General features: G+C 42.6%; 1 protein-coding gene across 3 annotated transcripts in view; it reads left to right on the forward strand.

Moving 5' to 3' along the window:
- Nucleotides 1-13,190, forward strand: part of LRMDA (leucine rich melanocyte differentiation associated) — a 767,717-nt gene that overhangs the window by 602,252 nt on the left and 152,275 nt on the right. The gene's annotated exons all lie outside the window — the stretch shown is intronic.

Consider the following 13,190-nt stretch of genomic DNA (forward strand, 5'->3'; position numbering starts at 1 on the left):
CTCTGGGGTTACACTGTGTCCAGTTATGGCTCCTTGGATGAAGGCCCTGTATTGTTTCTGAGTCAGCTCACTCAGCTTTCTGGAGGGCGGTTGATTCCATGAAAATACTTGTCTTTGTGATCAAGCAGTGGTGGCTGGATGTGTGGCTCTTTACGACAGAGTGCAAGGAAGATTACTACTACTCCTACAGTGCTACTGTTATTATTAATTTTAAAAACATACAATGTCATTATCAACCTTGATCTGCTCTGCTTTTGTATTTTAGTAATTGGCTAGATGAGAATGTGCCCAGGCATGCTTTAATCACTGGAAGGGAATCAGGGCTTAATCTTCCAAAGGGGTTTTTCCCATTGTTATTTCCTGAAACATGCTTGCCATTACTCAAGTCGCATACAAAATAAAATTCAAATCAAAACAGCGAAAGATATGTGATCCCTCTCTTTTGTGCCTTCTTTTAGGCTTAATTCTCAGGAGTAGAGCACATCTAAGAAGAGTAGGCTTTTGAGTTCCAGACATACTACTTCTAAACTCTCCACTTAAAGCTAGCACATTCCCCTGACCTTGAAAAGGTGAATAGATACACACTGCTGAGATTAAATAAGGCATCACAGAAGAATAACTACAGGAGGAGCAAGTACGTGCAATACCCTCTTGTATGAAGTGTGACCAACCTGAATTAAACCATATTTCTAGTCCTCCCTCAGCTCCAAACTTTTCAGAGCTTTCGCTCAGTGATGCCACCCCAGTGTATCCTTGGCTGACTCTCATAATTGCCTCATTATTGCTGCTTTTCTATATAATATGCATCTTTGGATTCATAGCCCAACAATCTCAGCCGGTTCTCCTCTGTAGTTTGTTTAGCAGACAATTGTAGTCATTGCCCCTCGGCCCATACAACATGGGGGATCTGGATGGAAATGAAATGCAGACTTGGCTCATCAGAGGGCAGCTTGGCTTCACTTGTATGCCACAAACGTTGTCACCTCATAACACTGACAATAGTTGCTGATGAGCACATCTGAACCCATTCCCAAAAGTGCGTTGCCTCCACACCACATGAATTAGAGCCATTTGTGTTGTTTTGCTTATGTGTTCTTTTTCTTTTCCCTGTTGTGTATTCAGATTCCCATATTAGTTTTCCTTAATCTAAGACTTACATTAGATGACTCTAGCCAGACTGTCAAATTATTTGAGAACTCTCTTTGTATTTTTAAATCTAGGGTAGTACCTGGTAGTCAATAATTATTTATCAAATGAATGGATATTTTTCAACACTTACTGGCAATCGAGAAATAATTGTATTTCTAAAACAGTGTGAAAACACGATGAATTGAATTGAATTGGTGAGAATAAAATATAAATTGTATAACTGTAAGAGACAGTACTATACAACAATAGTGCTGATGACATTTTATTTTGCTTTATTTTATTTTCTGGGGCTGCCTGATACAAAAAGTTCTTTGTGAAAAGAGAAGATTGGAATCCAATTAGTAGATTGGAATTGATGAGTTAGTTAAGGGCTTTAGCATCCTACCATGGGCTGTGGTTTTTCCCCCTGAACCTATGGTCACGTTTTGATTGAAGAGGATGGCTGGAAGCTGCCATGTTTGAAGGGCTAGAGAAAGAGCCTGGGTTTCCTGTGTCAGATGATACAAACTAGAAACTAGAAACGCTACATGGTAGGGAGGCAGTGGGGGACAGAAGAAAAGACATCATTATTCTTTGTCTCTTCTTTTCCCTGGGGGAAATGTTGGCACCCAAATATTCAACAGTAGGTTGACATGTGGAAAGTAGCCTAGCCAAAGGATCTGTGGTGATCGGGAGTCATAAATCAGATGTGAGAGGGAGAGACCATATGGTGCAGAAAGAAAGTGACGATCTGATTCTTTCAGCTATAGCCACTCACGTGCACTCTCTTACCCAGTAGAGAGAGGGGCCCCTTTCCACTATTTCTTTTCTGCTTCCCCAGTGAACCTGCAGGAATGTCAGCTGAAATACCTTGCTCTTTTCTACGCATTTCTGAATCAGCAAGATGTCAGTGACCTGGAGGGGATTCAGGTGAGAGCCAGAGAAATGATTAAAGAGCCAGGGATGCCGATGATCCAGTGGGTGTCTCCTCTCCGCACCACTAGAACTGACTTATGGGAAGACAGTCAAATAACTAGATATGTGTTGTTTGGCCCAGGGCAGACAAGAAGGAAGGTATGGGGTAACTTGTCTCCAATGGAGTTGCCAACAGCCAATAAATTATTATGTCTTTTCCTGTCCAAATGGACTGTCCGTATACATATATATATTTTCAAGTTTTATTGAAAATAGTTACCTCAAATTTACTTGCACTTATTTTCCTGAGAGTTTGAGGAATCACATTCTCATTGCTGCAGGCCCCCAGAAGTTTTAAAACAGCCTCTGCCGCGCCACGCAACTCTACTTACCCAGAGAAATTGCCTTCCCTCTTTTCCCTCAACTTGTCTGGAGATGAAGAGGGTGAGATTGAAACCCCTTTTCTTAGAGACACGTCCCCTCCCTTGCTGGTTTCTGGCTTCTCTTTTCGGTGTGTGAGCAAAATCATTTTATTAAACCATTTGTCAGGGGGCAGATGGGAAGTCTGTCTTTCCCATTAGTTAGCAGAAAGTGACCCCAGCAGCTGTGGAGGGAATCGGTCAAGCCATTGCTACCAACCAGACCAGGGTGGAGAAGGAGGCCGGGCTTTGCTCAGTTGTCACAAGGTCCCAGGCAGCTCCCCAGGAACCCTGGAGCCGATGAGGCCCTGTTTTTATTGGCCATGCCTGTGGTAGGCTGATTTCCTTCACTCTGAGCTTCAGGCCAGCCAGGGAAGGCGGCAGGGGCCACTAGCATTGGGAAGCTTTCGTACTTTGCCCTTAACACTCCATATCCCTGTTTAATTAATTTCCTAACTTTGTGGGGGGAAAGGATGAAATAAATAAGGCCAACTGACCACTTCATAATTTGTTTCTGAAGCTTGGCTGGACATAAAAGTCTCCCTTTCAAAACCACACGGCATAATTTATTTTATGATTCCCTCTCGGCACCAGGTCTGGGCTAACCTTGAGTTTGGAGGCTGTGCCTTCGCTTCCTGGTGCTGGTGGTCACAGTGTGTCCTTTCTTGGCAGTGGCCATGGGCCCAGCAAAACAGACCTCTGAAGGCGAGCAGATTAATCATTTTGAAGGCATGCTCGCCTCAACAGTTCCCCTGCAGAATGTCTGAGAACCAGAGAGAGGGGACTGCTGTAGTTCACAGGGGGCATAGGGAAATGCCTGAAGACTCACAAAAACAAGGGGGTGAACAACAGAAAAAGAATGAGTGCTTTTAAATTGTACATGCCGGAGTTTTCACTAAACCGAAAAGTATCTACCAAAAAATATATTGCCACTCCTAGAGCACAAACTGTGATGAGTCCAACCCTTTTATTACAATCAGGCTTTCTCTAAATATATTATGCCCTGCAGGTCAAAATGATTTACTTCTCTATTTTGGGACATCTGAGTTCTATTCTACTGTTGCCAGTATGTTTTCAGCTGTGCCAGAACTGAGCAGGTCTGTGGCTCCTTTGTAACATCAAAACGGAGACATTTATCATTGAGATTTATCATGGGACAGCCTGCCAGATGGTTTGGGTATTTTAAAGGTGAACTGTTTGGGCCTTGATTAGCTCACGCGGACTTCTAGCTAAAGACAACTCTATCAGCTGCTCAGTGGAAAGACACTGACGTCCCCCTCCCCCCAGCTCCCTCCCTCTGTTCTTCTAGTAATGCAGAAAATATTAATGTAATGGCAGATGTGGCATAGATTGTCATTTCAGGAAGAAAACCAAGCCATAACCAATTCCACTGATTGCATTCTAATTATAATGTGACCTCCTGTTGCTTTGCATAGAGGCAGTATTCATTTCAGTACACCACTGTAAAACTTGCCTAGTCAACGACCCTCAAAGGGGCAATTGTAAGATTTAAGCTTGGATTTTTTTGCTCATACCAAAGTCCTTTATTCTGCCAAGCCTCTGCTGATTGGGCCAGAAAGAATGCATTTGATTATATAGACTAAACTTATTGGGAACAGAACCTCTGTGCTTTGAAATGCTTTTCATTCAAATTACATTCAGACATTCAATCAGCATTGATTATGATATGGATTGGCAACAGGGAATGCTTGGGTTTTTGGTCTGGCTTGAAAGTTTGCTGAGCTTCGTACCAGATAACAACTGGGAAGCCAGCTGAGTTTCCTTAACCTTTTCCATGAGTTTCTCAGAAAAGGATGGTTTCTCTTGGGAGGCCGGGAGTTCCTTATTCCCACTTGATGCAGTATTCCAAGATCATTTCTTCACTTGGAAAATTTGGGTCTTTGGGGCTTCCAAATTTAATTAACCTCTGATAGCTTTGGGAAATGTGTGCTCATTTGTGTTTATGTTAATAAAGTAGGTCCTTGACTTTGTGCATGAAAATCTAGGAGAATGCATCTTAGATTCAGATTCCAGGTCTAAAATTTTGTATCATGGAAGAAAGTGATCATCACTGATTCTGGTCGTAGATGTTGTCTGTGTGATTTAGAGCTAGGCTCAGTTTTCTCATCTGCAAAATGAAATAAAAGTGATCCCAAGGTTTAATTTATAATATAGTTGATTTGAAAATACTAAGAAACAATATAATATTGTTATCATTATTTACATGTCAGTGTATGTGCTTGTGTTTTTGAGGGGCCTTTGCCTGCATCTAGACCTCTCTGTCTCTGGAAAAATCCTGGTGGGATCAGTTTTCGAAGTAGTTGGCTCTTGGCAGACTCGCAGACATACTAAAGTTTTTGTTTTGACTTGAAGGTCCTCTTCTGGCCCTTCTGAATAACTTTAACCTAAAAGTCAGGCTAGAATTCCCACAAGAAGAGAGGAGTTGCCAGCGCTTCCTCATTCCAAGCTATAAAATCACTGGAGATAGCTCCATTTTCTTTATCCAATCACATGCCATGAGCTGTCATTTGTGTGCAGATGTCTCTCAAATATAGATTTCCAGCCTTCATAGCATTCCTGAAATTTAGCATTGCTAAGTATATGGTCACCTTGAATAGTATTCTAGGATCTCGAATTCAGTACGTTCTCTTTTTTTTCCCCCCAAAACAATGGCAACCAGCCTCTCCTCTGTTCTCTCTTTCTCTTAACTACTCCTCTAATTCCAGTTACTAGAGTTTAAAACCTTGGAACTTTTATTTTCTCCCTTTTCTTTACTTCCCACATAGAACTAGTTGCCAAGTCCTGTGAATTATACCACTTGAAAACATCCATTCTTCCTAAAGTTAGTGCTTTTTCATTGAGTCTAATCATTTCCTTCATGGCCTATGTAATTTAGTCTTTCCACCAATCCAGTCATCCTACCATGATGTGGCAGCGGCTTCTAAGATGGTCCTCATACCCTTGTGAGATCTCCTCCCCTTATGTGTGGATGGGACCTGTGATTTGCTTGTAACCAGCAGATTATCGAAAAAGTAATGGGATGTCACTTTCATGATTAAGTGACATAGGATTGTGACTTCTGCCTTAGTAGAAAGCTTTTTTCCTGCTGATCTTGATGAAGTAAGAAGCTACGTTGGAGAGGCCCACATGGCAGCAGCAGAGGGTGGCCTCTGGCCAACAGCCAGTAAGGAACGATGGCCCTCTATCCAAGACCCCCCAAGAAACTGAATCCTGTCAACAATCTTTTGAGCCTGGAAGCTTCGCCAGTTAAGCCTCAGATGAGACCCCAGCCCTGGTCTGTACCTTGATAACAGTCTTGTGAGATGCCTGAAACAGAGGACACAGCTAAGCTGTATCCAGATTCCTGACCCACAGAAACTGTGAGATAACAAATATGTATTATTTTAAGCTGTTAGATTTGTGGTAATTTGTTACCTAATAGTAGACAGCTATATCCTAGAGCAGCCAGATTACTACCTGACAATGTCAGTCTTTTGCTCAGAAATACTCAGTGTCTTCATGAATCTTTGTCTTTGGCCTTGAACTACCTATTCAAGCTGTTTTCCAATTCTCCTTCCTGAGCACAATTACCTCTGTACTGTTCATATTTTTGGCTTTCTGCCTTTTACCTTTTGCTGACATCATTACCATTTCCTGGATTCTCTTTATGACTGAATCTCGTATCTTTTTTAAAGACCCACTTAAATGTCTCCTCTTTCATAAAACCTTTTGTGATCTCTGAAGCTATATAGATCTCTGAGCTGCCATCGTTCTATACCTCAGGTTCCTATTCATTTTGTACCTCATAGGGGACTGGCTTGAGAACATTGCTGTATCTGTACTACAGGTTGAATAGCCCTTATCAAAAATACTTCAGGTCAGAAGTGTTTAGAATTTGGGGTTTTGGGGGAGATTTTGGAATATTGGCATTATATGCTTACCTGTTGAGCATCCCCAGTCTGAAAATCCAAAATCTGAAATGCTCAAATGAGCATTTCCTTTGAGGGTCGTGTTGGTGCATAAAACATTTTGGGTTTCGGAGCATTTTGGATTTTGGATTTTCAGCTTAGAGATACTCAACCTGGGCTAGGCTGCAAATTATATGAAGGAGGCTTCTTCTGATTCATCTTTCCATGCCCTTGAGCTTCCAATATAATGACTTAATGGATGGTATGCTCTCAGTGAATGAGACTCAATGGACGGTTTGCTCCAACAACTCAATGGATGGTACGTTCTTGTTCATGAAGAGCAAGCCAGTGTGCCCACAAGACAGCAAAACAGAAGTGGTTTGTGGAACTATTGGTTTATTTACTTGCTTATTCTTTTATTCCTTCCTTTACTGCATACCTGGCATTTTCCTAGGGTCTGATGTGGACTCATGGGCATCATCATGCTTAGAAAGGGACCTTGTTCTTGGGGTTTTATGTTTAAGCATCACCATCTTCCTGAGACTCTTAATCATTTTATTCTTGAATCTGTGGTTTCTGAGTGAAGTCCCAGATGATAGTGGGGTATATGCTAGGGGCTCAGAGAATTTGCCTGTGCCTTCTGCCTCCCTGACACAGATTCTAAACCACTTGTTCTCCTCACCCTCCCACCATGGCAGAGGCCTGGGCACAACCACAGGGAGAGTTGAGGTTGGGTACACATGCCCTGTGTTCCAGGTCACAGAGTAAGGACCCTGGGTACCTGGGAGGATCTGTACTTGCTGCATAGTCAGGAAATCATATTAAATAACAAATGCTATGACAGGTTGAGAGAAAGAGAGGAGAGCATGAGTGAGCTTACAGACGAACAGGAAAAGCTTTTCTCTTGCCTTTTGAACGAGTGCTTGCATTTTCATTTGTACTGGACCCTGGACATTATGTAGCTGGCCCTGACTAGGGTTATAGTGGGAAACCAAAGGGGCAGGGATACAGCTGTGGCAGCAGAGGTAGGGTCGGGGGAGACAGCAAACAACAGACAATAAACAAGATGATTTCAGAAAGTCATAAGTACTATGAAGAGAATCAAATGAGGTGATATGCTGATGAGTCCCTGAGTATGGTGCAGGAAGCATGTTACCTTAAAGAAAGATGATGAGGGAACCGTCGCTGAGAAGGTGGCATTTGAGTGGACATCTGCAGGAGGTAAAGAGGTTAGGCCACTCCAGGAATATGGGGCAGTTTCTAGGCAGAAGAACGTGCTAGGTCAAAATCCTTGGGGCTGGAACAAGCTTGAAATAGCCAAGAGCTAGACACAAAAGCCAGTGCTGCAGTAGCCTAGAGACTGTGGAAGAGAGGAGGCTTGGGGCATTTACTAAGGTAAGATGAAGCTGATCCTTTATTTTATTTTATTGTTCTTTTTTTAGAAGTGGTTTCTTGCTGTGTCACCCAGGCTAGGGTGCAGTGGTGGGATCATGGCTCACTGCACTGCAGCCTCAAACTCCTGGATCAAGCAATCCTCCCACTTCAGCCTTCTGAGTAGCTAGGACTACAGGCGTGTGTCACCACTCCTGGCTAATTTTTAATCTTTTTTTGTAGAGGTAGGGTCTTGGTATGTTGCACTGGCTTGTCCCCAACTCCTGGCCCCAGGCAATCCTCCCGTCTTGACCATCAAAAGTGCTGGGATTACAGGCAGGAGCCACCGTGCATGGTCCAGCTGGTTCTTTAACACCAACACCATACTGGCCATAGTGAGGACACAGCTTGCCTCTGGGCTTGTCTAGGTCTGTGGTCCTGTATTTTCACACCTAAGAATTACTAAGGAGGGATTTTACAGCAATGCACTGTCCCTGCATTTTCTACCTTAATTTAATCCCTTTTTCTTTGTCAACATAGCTATTCTGCATTCTTTAAAATAGAGATTTTTTCAGAGACATGTAACTTACAAGGATGTAAATAATCATAGGTGGACCAAGGAATGTGTAGTTCCCAGGGAGAGTTTTGCAAATGAGATTCGTTCCTTTCCCACAGAACCTCAAGGACTGTTGGATTTGTTTCAGAGGTCACAAATGGGCACCTTATGGCCCAAACTGGAGCCCCAGAAATGTTTTATTTGTTCTGCATGTTGCCCCTCATCAAACAGGAGTGCCCCAGCAATGGCCCTGTGCTCCCCAGATAGCTCTGTCCCAATCTCTCCTATAGTCTCCTGCTTGTGCTTCTTCCCTTTATGCCTGAACTCATCTTTTTAATTGTTTCTCATTAAAAAAATTATACTCCACTATATAGTGCAGACGTGGAAATGTTGGCATGTGGATAGACCCTGTACCAAAAACCCAGCAGAAGATTCAGAGTCCCTGAGATACTTCCGCCTTATCTTCTTTGCCAAGCACCTCTTGTCACTGATCTTGGAAGTCAGACGTGGGAAAAGGCAGGTAAGAGGGCCAAGAAGTCAAAGTCCTAATTCATGCACGCCTGGGCCCACCCGTCTGCCGTGCCCATTCTGTGGATTCCCTATACATAGATGCTAACCCAGGAAGCCCCTCAGGGCCAGTGGTGCATGGCTGGCTCCCTTCCTACAGACTGTTCCTTTAAAAATTAGGGGCTTTAACTGAGAAGAAAATTAAGTAATTTTGTTATTTTTCTTTCATAAAGCTAAAATTATTAATCTTCAAAGATAAGTACTGTTCAGTGCATAATGAGTTCGAATTGTTGATAATTATAATTTTGAAGAGTTTCAGCTTGCTGTCAGCCAAGTAATTAAAGGGGTGGGACCAGGGCTCTATTTTGTTCATGATGGTTGTGCTTCTGGTAAGAACTCTCTGTGTGTGGCAAAAAATGCCCTCATTCTAGTCACATGGTGCAGTGAAAGGGTTAATTAAATCAAGTAAAGTAATCCACTGGGTTGTGAAGAAAAGAGTTCTCTTTTCCTAGTTTCCCCCCTGGCCTTCCATCTCTTCCTTAAGATCTTAAGATCTTCCCATTGTCTTCGCACCCTGAATGGTGCCCGCTCTCCACTGATGAAACAGATGCAGGATGCCTGGGTCCTGCCTGAGCCCAGGGAAGAGGCTCAATTCCTTTCCCTCTTTTGCAACTGCCCCCTTCACCCAATTGCCCATGAGTCACCTTTAAAAAAAAATGTCTTGCATGTACTAGCACTGGACTAAAAAAATTGAACCAAAAGAAAAGAGGAAGAGAAAATGGAAAACTAATGATTCAAGAAATCACATAGCACGAGATAATTCTATTTTGAAATCACAGTGGTGGCACCCAGAGGCGGACGCTCCCCAAATTGCTTATGAAAACCCTTTGATGTATCCAGTTGTAAGAAAGCCCAAGGCACTTTTTTTATTATTATGAGTGTTTCATATTCCCCAAAAGAAGCATTTAGCAGTAATTTTTAAATGTCTGTGTGTGAGCAAGCTAAATAAAATAAAATAAAATAAAATAAATCCCTAAAATGTCTCCAACCCTAAATGTGCTTACTTGATGGCTGGCTTTTACTTATAATAAAAGCCAAGGTCTTACAATGGTGTATGAGGCCCCCGTGAGATCTCTGTGCCCTCATCTGCCCCTTTATCTCCCCTGGCTCATTCCACTGTAGCCACACTGGCTTGCTAGCTGTTCAGGGACACACTGGATGTGTTCCCTGCTCAGTCTGTTCCCTTGCTATATTCCCAGCCTGGATGCTCTTTCCTGGGTATATGAATGGCTCAATTGTTTCTTTCCTTGAGCTCTTTCCTCCAAAGTCTCCTTCTCATTGAAGCCTTCCCTTGCCATGCGGTATAAAACCCCAACTTCCCACTTCTGACACTCTTAAAGGGACTTTGCAGATGTGATTAAGTTAAGGATCTTGAGATGGAGAGATTATCCTGGACCATGTGGGTGGGCCCAGTGTGAAAACAAAAATCCTTATAAAAAGGAAACAGCAGGGATACAAACAGGGAAAGGAAATGTTACAACAGAAATAGAGGTTGGAGTGATGTAATTTGAAGATGAAGGAAGGGTCCACAAGCCAAGAAATGCAGGCAGCCTCTAGAAACTGGAAAGGCAAAAGGAAATGATTTTTTTGTGGGGCCTCCAGCAGTAACCAGAGCAGCTGACACCTTGATGTTATTAGCTCCGTGAGACCCTTTTTGGACTTCCAATCTCCAAACTGTGAGATAATAAATCTGTGTTGTTTTAAGCCACTGAGTTTAATTTGTTACAACAGCAATAAAAAACTAATACAATTGGCAGGACCCAGACTCGTAAGACCCCAAAGAATTTGACCATCTTGGTCCCCGGTTCTGTGCAATCTTCAAAGTTTCTATTTTCTTTCAGGATTTCCTTTCTGACTTGAAGACAGAGGAAAGAAACCTTTGCAGTACAGGCATTCTGGTCTCCTTTTGTACCTGAGGCCAGCTTTTGTCACTTGGTGCAATAAACGCTGCATTAGATTTTGATGGGAGGTATGGTGCCCAGGTGTGTTTTGACACAGTTCAGGTGAGGGACAGGGGAGCTGGGGAGAATCAAATGCAGTCCTGCCAGGAACAGTGGGCTGCTGCTTCTACAACAGGGTAAAGGACCAGACTTGTCATTATTTTAACCCAAGTAGACAGTTCTCACCTGTCTAAGGATGTGATTGACTGGTGGTATCTTTTCATGGTTATGCAGCAGATTGAACTTCAGAAGTCAGAGCTCACAGCTGATGGGATGTGTTTGTAATTGGATCTGGTAAGAACTGGACCTCTAAATAGGGAAGAGAGCAGTGGAGACAATCACGCTGTGGCCTTTTGCTAGTTATTCATTCATAGAGTTCTTCCTGTTTTAATTCTGGAGGATTAAAACATTAAAAAATAATTTATTCCTATACTCTCCTCAGCCCCTGTGCCTTCCTTTTTCCTTTTCTGTGTCTCTTGTTTTATCTTTCTCTCTCTGTGTCATACTTTTCCCTGACCTTCCATTTCCTGAAAATTGTCTGTATCTGTGAGGGTAACCTTAGTGCTTGAAACTTTTTCCAGCTTTATTTTAAAACGATGACCATTTTGTCAGGCAATCTGAAAATCCAAAAGTATTCTCTGCTCCAAATGTCCTCTTATTTAACTGGCCAGCAAGGAAAACCCACAAATTACCAAACAAGAGGAACAACAGGAAGCGCTAATGGAGCTCATTTACATCTGCCTATGTTCTTTCTTTAAAACCAGGGGAAGTGCTGAGTGGATGGGTTTGGGAAATACGGCCGGCATTCCGGAAAGGGCGGCTGTGCACAAGTCCACACATCCTACGGTACTAACAGGCGGAAAGGGAACATCATGGCATTTATTGTTGCAGTGCCATCTTTTAATGTCTGTTCTGTGGCATCTTCATTAGATCTCAACATGACCCACAAACTGTTAACATATCAAAGGCAGTAGGGAGAGAGGTGTGAATATCCTAAAAGGGCTTCTGATAAACTATCGTATTGTCTTATACTCTAAATATGTGGAACAGAGATTTTGGGATAGGTACACATTTGGGTTTTATTAACAAAATAGCAGTAAAATGTATAGACAGTTAGAGATACCCGTTGAGCCTCTATGTTCTAAAGACAAATGGTCCAGCCTCTCATGGTCTTTTGGTGGCACAAAATGTTTCCTCCTGAAGAGGTGAAAAGGTAACCACGGTGGTCCTTCTCACTTTGCTCTGCCTCTGTGGCTGTCATGGGAGTAGAGATGGCTATGACATCTGCCCTGCATTGATACACAAGGCTGATTCAGGATGGGTTGGCAGGTTTCCTTTCATCCATCATGACCCTGAGTATGTCCCTTCTGAAAGGAGGCATACATGGTGAAAAAAGAGGCCTTCCCTGGAGCAGATTTGTGAAGCAAAACATGAAACCTTATTATTGGTCCATAGAACGAGCCCAAGAGGCCCTTGAGATGGTCTTTGATTCTACTCATATTTTAAGGTAGAAAAACTTCAAAGTTTTAAAAAAACTCAGAAAGGCTGCAATAATTGTTCCAGATCTCAGTACAGTTGAGCTACAGTTCACTCAGTCATCTTTCCCACTTCGGAATCTGCCCATTCGTGCATCCTTTGATCCCTCCATCCACCCACAAATATTTGTTGAATGCCCATAAATAAGATCCAGTCCATGCCTCAAAAAGCTCATATGCACAGGAAGGATGGGAATGTAGGGCTGTGGTCTAGGTGTTACCGCAGAGATGTGGCAGCCGAAGGGTGCACAGAACAGGGAGTGTGCAACATCAGCCTCGGCTCTGTGGTGGAGAGTGGAGGAAGGCAGGGAGTGATACTCAAAGTTGCTGGTATGTCTTAAGAGAAAAATAGTTGTTTGCTAGGTGCTCCATATGTGGGAAGACTCTGTCCTATCCTATTTCTATTTGCTTTTAAATAATAATAACAAACAAAATTTCTATCGTTTCATTGATTCTCTCATTCAATCAAAATCTGAGGGCCTGAGATGCCCAGAGGAGTTGGAACACACACTCTGTACTCACATGGGGACTTGCAAAATAATGAACAAATTAATGTTCTAGAAGTTACTGGGACCAGTTTTCATCCAATGCAAGAATAACTTCTAAGTTCTTCTCAACCTTGAGATTTGATGAATTAGAATAACGAACCTTTGTCTCATTATCTCATGCAACTCACAGCAACCCTGTAAAATAGACTTTATGATCATTGTCAGTTTTATAGGCAAGTAAAAAGAGATACAGGAGGGGTTAAGAAATATGCACAAGATTCCATAGCCAAAGGGTGACCACATGAGAGCCAAAACTGTCTGCTATCCTTAAATCCTAGGTTATTTCTTTTGCATTACTTTGTG

This window comes from Hylobates moloch, unplaced genomic scaffold (genome assembly GCF_009828535.3).
Source record: "Hylobates moloch isolate HMO894 unplaced genomic scaffold, HMol_V3 SCAFFOLD_3, whole genome shotgun sequence".
Classification (NCBI taxonomy): domain Eukaryota; kingdom Metazoa; phylum Chordata; class Mammalia; order Primates; family Hylobatidae; genus Hylobates; species Hylobates moloch.